Raw genomic sequence first — 14,611 nt, 5'->3', positions numbered from 1 at the left:
CAATGCTAACTTGATTATCTCTCTCAGTATCCCTGGCGAGTCATTCCTTACACTTTGCTCAGTTCAGAGAAATCCAAAGTTGACAGAAATTACTTTCCACTCATTACGCCTTCCAGAATTTTAGTTGGAAGGACATTATCCTACACCATCTATAAATATTTTCAACCAGATGTTGAAATTAAAATAACAGCATTTTATTTAGGTTACATCTACAAACTTTTATACCTTTACATATCTCCTCCCTTTGAAATGTACCAATATCTTTGGCTACACATAAAAACAATGCATCATGAATCTATAATAACATCTTCATTTGGTTTGCAGCATGGATTTTTATCTGGTTAAATGTCTAAATTACTCCCACTTATAGGTTAGCCACATATGGACTGAGAGCTGAACCCATTTGAGAATTAGCTTTTAACAGCTGACCTGGTGCCTCAGCAAGTGTTTTGCACGGTCTCCTGGGAAAAAGCATGATGATAAGCAAGGCTGGAATCACAAACTCTACACCAGAAGAGGCCAAGTGTGTTAATACTCGTCACACAGCAAGTTCAACTGCCCTACTGCTACAACAGTGCTCAGTGGCCAAGTGACAGAAGAACATTAAATATTATTTGCAGAGAGAGCCATCTGCCTGCCACCACACAAGAGGGTGAAATCACCCAACAGTAAGGGAAAGGGAAGATGGAGTTTAAAATGAAAAACACAGAGGGAGACAAAAGAGGGAAGCCAACAAAACCAGCAAAAAGTAAAACAAAATGAATTATTTAGAGTTGCATGTCAGCTTACTATTGGATCTATTAACATCACGTCCCAAATAATTACAGGGTTTCCCCACTACCCTCGCACTAACTGCTACTGCATTCTTATAAATTGCTATGCTACATAAAATACCGTGTATTTTTAATGTCCCTGTAGTATCTGAGCAATTATATGCATTATAGTTCTCTATTTTCACACCATTGAGGAATGATGGCTTCAATTCACCACCTCTGTGCTGATGACTCCCACATCTCATTCCCAACCAATCTTGTTCTATCTAAACACAATTCAGCCAGTTTTACTTCATCTTAAAACCGGTAAAACCTTTTTTCCGTCTGCTTCTGAAGACTCAACAGCAGTGACTTTAGACATGCTGATGGGACATTTGGGGACTTTTTCTTTTTTTCTTCACTTGCCTTTGAAAAAAGAGACGGACTATAAAATAGCTAATAGAATTGTTGAGTAGCAACAGCTAAAGGCACTAGAAAAGACCATAAAATCTGTTTGGGCACATGGACTCCTCAACACCAGATTCACAAAAATCAGCATGGGTTTTAACATAAAAACAGTGAAATGCCACTTCTTCTGCATAGATGTTAAAACTGCTGACAAGTTTGGTTTGTTATAGACCACATTTACACCTGCTAGCAATAACGGTCATCAAATGCTATACAACAACCTTCAAGAAACCAATATCAAGTTAAAATAAGAAAATCAACAACAAACTTAAGTACCTGCATAGGTCCTTGAGCTACCTTTTCTACTATCTTCCATATTCACCTCTCTGCTCCCCAAGGCCCATACTTCCTGGAAGACCTCCCATTCTCCATATGGATGTTCAATCTCATGCAGCTCTGGTGCCAGCCTGCAGCCCTCTCAGTAATTCCTAACTGCTTTCCATGCTGTTCTGAATTTTCCAGAGGAATGTGGTGGCTTGTCAAAGGAGGCTTGGTAAAGGTGGAGTTAAAAAAGTGACATGGGTGCAGCCAGTTGCTAAAGCACACGTGGGAATGTGGGCCAAATATAGAATTTGTCTCTCCTTCCCTCCGCTCTGACATGAGCATGGGAATTCATGGTCCCATTTAGAGCAGTAACTGCCACCTGGCAAAAAAAGAAACGCAATCCCTTTTCTGGGCGGGATGCCCCAGCACTCCCAGTTGGGCCAGGGTTCCAGGGCCAGAAGATGGTCCTGTCTACCTGGTTATCCCATAGGACTTTCACACTGGCAGTACTAACCAAAGCATACATAAGTAGTCGCTTAAATTTCAACTCCTTTCTAAGGAATTCTTATTTTGTCCACTCCTCAGTTCTGCAGTATACAGCTTTCTGAGGCACTTTGACCTGTTTGCAACCTGCAACTGCAAGGGAAGAACACACTCAGTAAAGGTTTGGAGGTTTTATTCAAATGGGTATAAAGCAAGAATTTAAGCTTCACACGTATTATGTGAACAGTCCAGAACTCCTGGAAAAAAACAGAGAAAGAAACCTAAAACTCCCTGGACTTTTTGTTTTTCCAGCACTCCCGTCTGTTACACAGCCTAGACATTTTGCAGATTTCTTTGAGAACTTCCTGGCAACCACCAGCAATCACCAGGGCAGGATGCATATGTGTTAAAATGAAATTTTAAACAGAATCATCTTTTTGAGCTTCAAACTTTTTTTTTTTTTTTTTAAACTGTGAATTCTGGAAAATGGTTTCGTATCGTTTCTCTGCAGCTAGTCCAACCATGACCCTTCTAAGGAGCAATGGTGAAGCAAAGGATTAGGGGTTGCCAAGTGGACATTTTATAGGACCCTTCCAGTAAGAAATTACACAAGTCCTCTTTTCTGAACATCTTGCTATTTCTATTATAGTGAATTTTCTTTTACACAATGCTGTTGCAACTCGAATGTAAACTAAGATCACTGTTGCGGGATTTTGTTTTCAGGTACACCCAGCTAAGGGTTTTCCTGATCACTAAGTTAAACAACCTGTGGTCCATGAGGTCAATAGCTCAGTTTGTTTCAGAGCTGTTAATCAAACCAGAATTAATACACTGAGCATAGGAAAATTTGTCAGTTAAGAGTCAATAAAAGGACTTATCTCTTTGTGAACCCCTATTAGCTTAACAGCTTTCTCTTGGATGGATGGCAGGTACCCAGGAACATCTATGTGTGACCTCACACTGCTGTTAATGTGTAGTCAGTTGTTTTTGTGTTCAAGGACATTGTGGAAGTTCACAGCTTTCACCAACATTTCTCCTTTACAAATGATACCGGCAGCACATGCAGAGGGAGTTATTGGTGGCATGAGGTATGGACAGGCAGTAACTTGTATCACACAGATGCCTCCCCTTTCGCGGGCATTAACTCAAAACTACTGTTTTTATTTCAGTGTGAAAGTTTACAAGTAATGTGAAATATTTCAGTGTTGAAAGACCTAGAGGCTTATCAAAGCACATTTTTGTAAAATTATACAGCACCATGTTACTAATTCATGAAACCAATCACCTAAAAAATCCTGATTAATTTATGTCTGCTAATCAATAAGTGCGCCCTCAGTATGCTGATGTTCACCCCGTACTATGAGTAGGTATATAATGAGGTAATATCACTTCCATCAACTACCTATGAAATAGGTAAAATTTAGATGCAATTACCTCCCACTTGTACTAAAGACAGAAAATTAGGGGAGATTAAGCTGCTGTCTGCCTAGGAACCCGGGTGGTAACTCTGTGCCCATATTGGTTGACTACACTCCTCCACCTTTCTTGGAAGTCAAGCATTGGGAAAAAAAAAAAAAAAGGCTGATAGTGTTAAAATTAAGTATAATTAAAAACGGGCTCCAGTACAGAGTGAACCCAAAAGAAAGAAAGTAAGAGTCACCATGAACTCATAGAGAAGAACATCAAGGGAGGCAATACAAAAGAGTTTACAATGGAGTAATACACTGTAATTACCTGAAATCCAACTGCTAAATCTTTCATTGCTTTCCAGAGTAAATTGCTAACAGAAGAAGTAACATTCTGGTTGAATGTTACTGGTATGTGAAGCAACACATCTGCACAGCTGACATAAACTGAAAACTGGGAGCACTGAAGTCAGCGGGAGTTCCAAGTGTTCAGCACCTCCTAAGGGATGTATACTCTGCCATCAGAAGTGTGACTGTAGCACGTCTAGGCAGAACTGTGCAAGGATGGTCTGAACTTACACAGATAAACACAGCATTCACGGTGCAGCAACAGACTCTTCAGAAGGACTTCATGAGCACATTTTTTCCTACAAACAAAGTTTCTACAGATATTATGCATTACAAAGAAACTAATACAGTGAGACAAGAAAATTCCCTTCAGCGGCCCAATCTTAAATATTACCTCTAACAACCAGGGACGGAGCAAATACCATCAGGCCTCTGGCAGATCCAGTAATAAGTAAGACACTGACGCCCTGGAGCATGTCCAGAGAAGGGCAAAGAGGCTGGTGAAGGGTTTGCAGCACAAGACTTAAAGGGAGTGGCTGAGGCAACTGGAATTGTTCAGCTTGGAGGAGCTCAGGGGAGACATAATCGCTCTCTACAGCTCCCTGAAAGGAGGTTGCAGTGAGGTGGGGATCAGCCCCTTCTCCCAGGTAACAGCAGTAGGAAAAGAGGTAATGGCCTTAAGTTGTACCAGGGAAGGTTCAGGTTGGATATTAGGAAAAAAAAAAAAATTCTCAGGAAGAGCAGTAATGCATTAGAACAGACTGATCGGGGAGATGGTAGAGTCAGTGGGTTGATGGTTGGACTCGTTGATCTTAGTGGTCTTTTCCTTTTGTGATTCTGTGAATCTCAAACTCATAAACGCAAATGCCGAGCACTCCCCAGTTCCTCTTCAAGGCCAGTAACCTGCCAGTAAGTAAACTTTCCTAACTAATAGAAATCAAGAACATCACAACAAGCCGCTCAGTTATTCTTCGCCAAAGGGAAAGTAGGATAAAAATAATTTATGTATATTCTCTGTGATTCTGCCATAAAGATCTCCAGTAAAATATACAAGCCATTATTTTATTTCAAAGAGGAGACAAAAAAGGTAATAATCATAGCTATTTGATCAAATTATTCCTAAAGGAATCCTTAAGAGACTGGAAAATATACAAAACCCACTAGTCCCCATTTGCTACCTGGGGAGAACAAAAAACATTCTCATAGGAAACATAGGTGAAAAAAATAATGAAATTAGCATCTCCAAACTGTTAAAAAAATAAAAAAATAAAAAAATCTTCAGGTTGAAGAGAATCGACAGCATAGCTTTAAGGATAGATAAATGCCTGCCTCGAGGATCTGTCTTACCTCTTCTTTTTTTTTTTATTTTTAAGTAATACCTTCATTTGCATAGTAATAACCCAATTATTGTAAGATTAGGTGACAGAAATCTCATTATTACTGTTCCTACAAAACAGTCGATATTCCATTCAGTACTTTTTAACGTTACACACCTTAAAACATAATTATTCCAATATATGCTCATTCATCTTTAATGCAATTTCTTTAATAATAATAAAAAAGACTCTTCCTGTAATTGTTACGGGGTTTTTTTTTTTTGGGTTGAATATATTAGTGTTAAAACATGATTTTTCTCATTCAGGCTGCTATAGAAACAAGCAAAGCCAACCAACTGCTTAGGGGCATGCTCCCTCCCCTCTTCCCAAGAGGGAGTCCACCAAGAGGCCTAAAGCACATATGTTAAAATATGTTGCAACAACTCTCTCTCCATCTCCCCCACTCCCTGCTTCTTCCCACGCTGAGAGCCGGTCACAAGACAAGCTTGCAAACAAAATCAAATACACACTAGCATAAGGCTTCTGCGAATTATTTGGGCTTAGGGTTTGCTGTTACTGGGAGAGGGGGAAGGGTTGTGGTTTTAGGGCTGGGGGAAGAAATCAGAGCAAGCACACACAGACGCAGGGCTTACCTGCCACAGGCTTTCTCAGTTTCAATTACAAAGATCATAAATGCGATAAGTGGTCAGTTACCAGAACAACAGCAGAAAGGAAGTGGGGGAAGGAGATAGGACTGGCTCCTGCAGAAGAACACAGCGCCACATGTTATGCTTCAAAAGGATGTCATAAACTGTTAAGAGAGGGGAAACAGCAGCTACCCTTGCCAGTTTCATCTATCTCAGTGTACACAAGGTGAGTCTATAGAGCTTCTTACTGGCAAGTCTTCAGTATCTGCTTCAAATCCAAGAGAGGTTGGAAGCAAGAGTGCTGCCACCCCTGGGTACCTGATTGGAGCCTGTACAACGTCATTTAGTGCTGCAAGCCTTGTGCTTGGCAGCCAGTGCACTTCTGAGCCACTGGGGAAGGCCAGGCAGAAGAGGAGAGCGTGCAAAACTCTGCCCATGGAAGGAACCCTTCTTCAAGCCTATCCCAGGCATGCAAGGGAACTACGAGAGAAGTTGGTGATAGCCATTCATTCATACACATTCCAATTACTGATTTTCAGAGTATCGTGCACCCCAGCACCACTAAAAGCAGTAAGTGCAAGGTGCAATTTCACACGAGTTACTTACTGTTTAATTTTTATGAAAGCCTTCTGTCTAAATGGCACGAAGGAAAAGTAATTTGGCCAAGTTCCGATTTCTGAAATACTGTATAATCACTGAGCCATCACGAGTCCAATGATAAAGGAGAGATGTGCATAGCTGGAAAACATTGCAAGGAAGAAGAATTCCAGAGTCTTTGTAGGGTTGGAAATACAGTTTGCTTATACTAGCGGCCAGGCACCTGGCTCCCACCCTTAGCTGCTACAGGGCTAAATGCAAGTAAAAGCTGTTGGGCTGTCTCTGCATGCTGTGCTGGATTGTACAGAGGGAAAATATCACACACCAGCACCCAAATCTGGCAGGGAAATGAACATCCCTGGTGCTGCCCACAGGCCTGCGTGGAAGACAAGCTCCAATGCAGAATGTTTGGACCTTTTTTCTGAAGATTTTGACCACTTGCCTAATATTCTGTTTTTGAAAAGTTTCCAATTACACCATGTTCTACAGAAAGTAAATTAAAATGACTATTTATACTTGGGGGGGGGGGGGGAGGGGGAGGGAAGCAATGAACATGTTAATGATTTTTCCTTACATTCTTATCATCTCATTTAATTCCTTTAAACAGAAAACCTTGTGAATCTTGCTATGAAAATTATCAACAAAGAAGAACCAGCCTTCCATCATACACCAAAACTTAGAGGGATGAGCTTATACCATCCTGACCATCTGACTGAAATTGAAAACTTCTCCTCTTCCATTAATAGCTTTTCCAATTCAGCAGTTCAAAGCTGCAATCCCTCACAGCCTATGCAAGGATTTGGGATCATTTTATAAATCTGTGTGGCAAATGAACATGAAAGAGAAACTCTCCTTATGGCTGGGAACTATCCTTTCGGGGGAAAAATGTTATTAGCTTTTTAGAGAGCATTTGCAAGGGTAATTTGCACTACAGCATCTCCTTTTCTTGGCCTTGCAAGCAAGTGTTGAAACAATTTGTTTTATCGTATGTGTTCACTTTGAATATAGATCTCATGTGAAATGCTTTACTTGAAACAGGGAACAATAGGTTTGAAAAACAAAACTAAAAAAGGATTGGAGTATGGCAGTAATTCATTTCAATAAAGAAATATTGAAAGTGGAAGGGAAAAGGAGAAAGGAGAGATAAATGAGAACGGAAAGGAAAAGCTTCTGATTATGTCTGCCATAACTTAAGGCAGCTATGCCAAAGCTCCCAGTTTGGTCCAACAATTTCACAGGTATTATAACAGGAGTGTAAATCACTACTCCTGGACATCATTTGTATTTCATTACTTCTTAAGAGTCCTCAGGCAATACCAGAGCCCTACCACATGAGACTCTGCACACACAATAAAGAAACACCACCACCCATGGACGGCTGACCAGATACAACTGTAAATCAGGATTATCATCATCAGTAAAGGCCAGTAGCATAGGGTTTGATTTAAGAAGTACAAAAATTGGTCAAAATCTTCCAATGTGCTTTGACTAATGAAAAAGCTAAACCCCAGATCTTGTCTGAAAAAAAATGAGCTGTTCTCTTCCACTGAAACCTCCAAGTCATGCCACCTTGCTCCACTCTTCTTCAACACAGATGACTCCAAGCAAAAGGAACTGATCTTTTTGATGCTGTATTATGAAAGAACACAGAGGATCGCTAATTCTGACAGTGGCATTTCACTCTGCTGGGGCAAACAACTTCCATTTTTAAGGGGGAAAAAATTATTCTGCAAACAACTAGGAAGCAATACTACATTTGCAGTGAAATTACAAATCATTTGAACTGGAAAACCAGGGAAAATCCTTCCTTCCAAATAAAATCAGTAACAAAAAAGTCTATGGAAGTGTAACAAGAAATAATAAAATCAAAGGTCACATGTTACATATGTTTCTAGTGCTGATTCTTCCCTACAGCAAAAATTCAATTTGCAGATGACAGCACTGCAAGGCAGTTTGCTAGTGTAGATCCCAACCCCTTCTACTGAAGTTCAAAGGATTCCCAGTGGGTGTAAGAGTCCGCTCCTCACAGCCTAAAATGATTTACTTGTTCAGCTGCTGCTGTACTTCCGTCTCTGCTGCATTTTCTACACTAACCAGAATTTACCCAGCTGTAGTACTTATTCCAACTTCTTCAGTTAAATGCATTTTAATTGAAAACGTTGTTAATGGAAACTGACTAGCTTCACTAGCAAGATTGCAGAAGTCCCTAATAACTGAGTTGAAGGAAACAGAATAAGCCAACCACCAAACATGCCACAGGCCAACAAAGCGATGCTCACCCAAGCTGTGAGTTCAAATCCCCGCCTCAGATCAGAGCCTGAACCACAATTCCACATGTCTGAAGGGAGCACCTTAACCTCAGGGCTATGAACTGCTCTGGAGTGCTGTCTTTCTCTCAAGGTTAGACTTGACTTCTGGGAGGGTGGGCTTTTTTGCTTTTTTTTTTTTTTAACATGAAAATTTCTGAAAGCTTCTCTTTTCGTTCTGATCAGAAAAAGACAAGAATGGTGGGCTGGTTTAGAAAGGTTATTGAAAAGTACAACGGGCCACCACTTCAACTTCCACAAATCAACACGCCGGCATTTAAATCAGCATAACCCTCTTGACTTGGCTTGCTTTCAGCTTGACCCAACAGAAACAGAAATGATGTAAGGCTTTTTGCGTTCAATAAAAACTATGAAGTGAATCTGATGAACAGAAGAGAGCAATTCATTTCTCCAAAATTCTTGCCCTACATCAGAAAAAGGCAAAAAGTAAGTCCCCTGTAAAAAGCAGGCATTCAATTCTTTGAAGCATTTATCTGTGCAAAGCTATAGACATATCCTTAGCTAATTCTCATTGATTCATGAGATTTCTGCAATAGCTTTTCCACACCTATGAGGACATTTCACTGCATAAATACTGCGTATGTTAGAACAGGTCAAACTCTGCTTCATTTGCTCATGACAGAATGCCACTTATCTACTCACAGTCATAAGGTAAGCCTATTTGGCCTACTGCCACCGGCATGGAAGGCAATGTATTATAAAACAAGACATTGTCATCAAAACTAACTTCACAGGTAGAACTTGTCTCTTGTGAACCGTGCCATATAGAAAAAAAATACTGAAATAAACCAAAAACCTGTACAGTATGGGAAAAGAAAGACCTACCAAATAAAACACATAAATAAACAATCCTGTAATCACACAGACTGTACATGGTTCTCACTAACGCTCTGCTCAGCACTGTGCACCATCATAAACTGAACAAAGCAATTTCAAGCAGCTCTGAGCAGCAATTTAAGTTCAAAGCTCACTTCTGATCCATGTAACAAGTCAAAATGAAGCATCAAAGAACACGACAACATTTTTAACCAAGCCTGGGATAGGCTGTGCTAAGCACACAAACGACTTCTCACCTAACGTGGGCATAATCAATACCTGACACTTGGCTGCCCAGCCGTGCTCTGTAGTGTTTTCAAATGAAGATGCAGTTTATCAGATAGATGTTGCTACTGTACATGCAAATCCATTTGCTTCCTGCCAGTATAACACACTTTTTAAATATTGCATTAGTGTTTAATTGTGACATGAACAGGCCCATATTCAGCAAGTGCATAGCTGTAATCATTTGAGTAAGTGCTCAATAAAGTCCTTAAAAGTAGCCAGGTGTTTAAGTTGAATTGGGGCCAAATTCAGAAGGAGTGTTGACATGGTATAATATAAACGTTTAATATTAAATGAATAATGAGGCCAACACAAAGCTCATTCAGCTGAGTTTTGCTGTCATTAAGCTACACACACACGTATAATTCCCAGAGACAACCGATCTAACAGAACTCTAAGGTCAAGCAGAATGATTGTTCCCATCTATTTCAACGTGAAAAGAAAATTATTGGTTTTTGAATACAGAAGTTCTCTCAGGAGTAAAGATGTTTGAGATAGATTTGTCCACACACGTAACTAGGACTTATATCTTTATCTAGAAATATGAATTACAAAAAACAATAAACCTACCCATGACCCTGACAGATCTGTGATAGAAAGTGTAAAAGAATTCATAAAATTCTATTTAACACTTCATTTAAATCTGCAAATGACATGATAATGATCTAGATATCTTTCGACTGTATCTGCCTTCTCAGATGACTTGATTACAAGAAAGTAAAAAAAAAAAAAAACCTTCTTCCTTAAATGTCTCAAACACAACTGAATGGTGACAGACTTTTTTCAACCTCTGTAGCATCCAAAAGCTCTGTTTTAATATTAACACTCTTTACATTTAACAACTAACACATGTCAAGAACACTGGAAGTGCAAGTCTGCACCACACTAAGACCAAGTCTAAGACCAAGTGTTGATGCAGTATATATTCTTACCAGCGTGTGGCTTACATTAAGGTCTGGGGAGTCTGCCATCACATGGTGTGTCACTTTATATAAAATAAAGTCTGGGAATTATTGAAGTCATTGTCATTTCCTATGACAAAAATATCAATGTTAAATGTGCCTCTAAAACATTTATCAGTCACGTGTGTCAAGAAGCAAGGGATGAGGAATATTTCATGTGAGTAAAATGCAGATAAGTTAACTTGACAAGAACATGTATTCACTTAAGGACAGGATATGTCCCTCTTGGCATGAACATCATACTCTACAGAATCTCCAAGAATTTAATTAGAACTTGTAATATAGTAATTAACTACTGTATATTGAAACCTTTTGTAATTTTTTTTTTTTTCATTCGAGTGTATGGAAATGATCATACTTCTAAAAAACAAAGGCATTGAGAAACAAAAGCTACTGTAAATCCACAGGCTTTGAAGAGCATAGAGCAGGCTTTGTAAACTCTTTGTCCTACCACTGACCTCACCTTGCACCTGACTACTTACGGCACCTTCTCTGAGTTACATAAATCATGCATTAAAGCTCTGCTTTCTTTATGACAGCTCTCCAGAAATAATTCCACCTTTTCTAAGAGGGGCTGCTTTACAAAGCCAGTGGGGTAACTTCTCCCCCAGTCTTTAAACAGGCACCTTCCACAACATGACAACATGTGGAAGAATTATTGATTTTATGCAGAAAATAAAAATCATTCCAAACCTTGGTCCAAACATAAAAACAAGACACTCAGAAACACGGGAGATACCTCCTTATGTAATGTACATTTCCCTTAGGGCCTTGTTTGGCTTCCACAAAGAGCAGGACAGAATCTTGTGCAGAAATTTCTAAGTACTCCAGACCAGGTCAGGAACTGGGAGTGGGCCTAAGTAGAGTTTCTACCTCCACCATTTTTTCTCAGACCAAAAGCAGAGCCAAGAAAAAAGGGGAAACATGGCATATGCTCCCACAGCCACATTTCCCGATAGAGGAGAGAGAATATAGCAGATCGGACAAGGCGACGGGCCTATCTCCCCCTGTGCATCTACACTTGGACTCTGACTCTTGGAGACCTCAAGGTTCAGCACTGATCCTCCGAGCAACCAGCAAACCCTCCACTTAATCCTTTACTAAGAACTCTTCAGTATTTCACGCTCATAAAAATGATGTTAAGATTCAATGGACAACATACTGGACCCAGAATAAAAGCATACACACATATTATTCCAGCTTGATCTTTGTTAGGGTGAGTGATCTTAACCTCTTCTGTTGTCATGTTTCCACCCAGAAAATAGCAATAATCATAACTTACCTCTTTGATAAAGTACTTTGAAATTTGTGAGCAAAAAGCACTGAAATCTGTGAGTAAAAAGCACTACACAACAGCTGAATTTCATAATTAGGTGTTATTACAGTCTAAGTAGTATTTGGAAAAAAAAATAAAGAGAATATAAAAGCATCCAAGCTCTGATTTATTGTTACATAGTTCTTGGGAATAGTCTGTAAGACTATCTTTGCCTTCTTCACTCAGTTGCGCTACGCCTAAGCCCAACATTACAGAAAATGAATGTTAATGCACTCAGGATAAATGCATCTACAAAGCATTCACAGACATGATGGTAAGACAGACTTACCACAGCTTCACGGTTTGCCATGCGCCAGCTGAGCTGTAACTTCCTGTGTGGATGCTCTTAGGCTGTTGCAATTGCTTTTGAAAATCTTTTAAACTGTGGTAACTCAATCACTTGGAAAAACCAGCTCGTGCCTGTTTCCAAAGTTAGAATTGTCATTGATTGCAGAGACTTAATTCATGGTTCTTCTGGGACAGACGCAATTCAGCCTCTACTTGTCCTTTCAAATGAAGTCAGAATAGACTTTTTGTTGGTATGTGAAAAGTTAAAATTAAAAAGCCTTCCACATTTCCCCATACTGCTTCCCAGGACTCTGCTTAGATTTCCCTGTGTTGGTTTCCCTGAGTCAGGAGACAGCAAGAAGCAGGGGGCAGAACACCCCCTCTCACTCCATACTGGCTGCTTAGCCTCCTCAAATGCTCTTCCCACTAGCATGGGGAAAAGGACAGAAGCTGTCTGAGCAAGGACGGAGGAGCCATCTGTAGCCAGTACTGGCCCTGCCATGACTGGTAAACAGAGCCTTGGTTAGCAACCATGGGGCTGAATTCTCCTTCCTGTCCTTCAACAGGGCAGGATCACCAGGACCAGTACCTGGCCTGCCTGTGCTAACTCCCAAACCACTTCTAAGACCTGTTGGGGGAAAGCTGTTGACGCACAGCCAAAACTACGCTACCAACTCCCAACAATGTGCCAGAACAGAAAACAGCATGCCTGGCTCCATGGCTGTGGCACAGCCCTGGGCTCTCCATGCGAGCCATCAGCAGCTTCAAGGCGTACACATGATGAAGGCTGAGAGTGTGAAGGAAGACGTGCTACTAATGCCATCTCACTCCCACCTTGCACATGAAACATCTCACTGGAGAGGTGATCACTGGAGGGGGTCTCACTCTTATGACCCTGTCCTTCCCAAATACCAAAAATTTGGTATGTTGCCAACTTGGTTCCCCCTTCCTGTCTTTTCTCCCTCCCTCTCTCTCCCTCCCCCTCCCTCTCTCTCTCTCTCTGCATAGAAGTCCCTAGAGAAACTTCCCTGCCCTGGCAGCAGCCCAACGCTCATCACAGGGCATCATCCCAAACCAGTGTTTGAGACTTCTTTATCCCCTTTCTCTGGTCCTCTGGAAGACAACAAGGACATCCCATATTCAGTGATTAGCATTCCAGGTAACTCAACTGACTCTGTTTAAACTCCAGCCCTCTGTCAGGGCTAATAGATTAGCACAATTCAGCCTCTTGACATCACCCTCTGCCTTCCAACCTCTTCCATAACCTATCTTTCTTCCACATCAAGAAACAAACAAACAAACAAACAAACACCTCCTCTAATATGAAAAGCAGGCGATACAAGTAGGTAATGCATCTTTGATGCTTCCTCAAGGATCAGAACCACAGCCTCCCTCTCTCCTTCATATCAAAAGATAATCTTCCCACCTCCTCCTTGTACACATTCAAGTTCTCCAGCCTCTTCCTCATTACATAATGCACATGCATAATCCTTCTCCTCCCACAGAACATCTCAGGGAACACAGTCCTCCTCCTCCTCTTCAATCACACGAAGCTTAATCCCAACACTGCTGACAATCAATTGCCATCACTGTAGGGACAACAAATATAATGAAGCTCGAATTCCGCATTGGTTTAAACTACATCCTCCTGACTGATGACTTGTTTTCTACTCTACCTTCACAATCTGCTTCATACCTGCAATTAGAAACTATTTCTCTGTATGAATTTTGTCTTTTTCTTTTTTTTTTTTTCTTTTTTTTTGTGAGGGATGAGAGAGAAGCTTGAGTGTTGTTCTTTTATTAGTGAATAGAGCATTTTGGTTTTGTTTTGTCAGTGGCATTTTATGGCTGTATTTTACAGACAAGTTCACAGTAAGTTCAGAGGAAAGAAATTTTCAAAGAAAATCTAGCACAAAGCATTGTGGGGAATGATATGGAAAGTTGACAAAATGATGATAAACAATAAAAAAAAGAAATAATTAAGTGTGTTGAAACACTGCATTGGTATTTATCACATTGTTAACTCTTCTTAAGGAAAATGCTTTATTGTCTGTAGTTTCAGAAAGAGATCTTAACCCAGGCTATGGAAGCAGAATGCTGCATATATAATGATTCTGAAACATAATTTTTATGTATATATATATAAAAAAAAGAAAATGGCAAATATGTCCCTATGAGATAAGGCTTTCAGAACAAAATATAATACATGGAAATCCTTTCTTGAAGTGCTTTGTGGTCTAAAGGAGGTAGGAAACTTGAAACAGTAGAGCTGCAGAAAACACAAGTCTAAACAAGGTGTGAAAAATTGCGGCATGGGCAGAAACAAAAATTCTAAGG

The 14,611-nt window shown here is 40.2% G+C and overlaps 1 protein-coding gene across 6 annotated transcripts in view; it reads right to left on the bottom strand.

Moving 5' to 3' along the window:
• The window catches only part of SOX5 (SRY-box transcription factor 5), a 637,312-nt gene that overhangs the window by 548,276 nt on the left and 74,425 nt on the right, over positions 1–14,611 (bottom strand). Inside the window, exon 1 of one of the 6 annotated variants that reach the window (XM_048933369.1) lies at positions 12,276–12,688. The exons of the other annotated variants lie outside the window; for them this stretch is intronic. The gene's annotated coding sequence lies outside the window, so the exon portion shown is untranslated. Of the gene's footprint in view, positions 1–12,275; positions 12,689–14,611 lie in introns of those variants that run through there. 6 annotated transcript variants of the gene reach the window in all.

The sequence above is a fragment of the Lagopus muta genome, chromosome 1 (assembly GCF_023343835.1).
Source record: "Lagopus muta isolate bLagMut1 chromosome 1, bLagMut1 primary, whole genome shotgun sequence".
Lineage (NCBI taxonomy): Eukaryota > Metazoa > Chordata > Aves > Galliformes > Phasianidae > Lagopus > Lagopus muta.
Note: the sequence above shows the minus strand (reverse complement) of the source record. Positions and strands in the feature narration are given on the sequence as shown.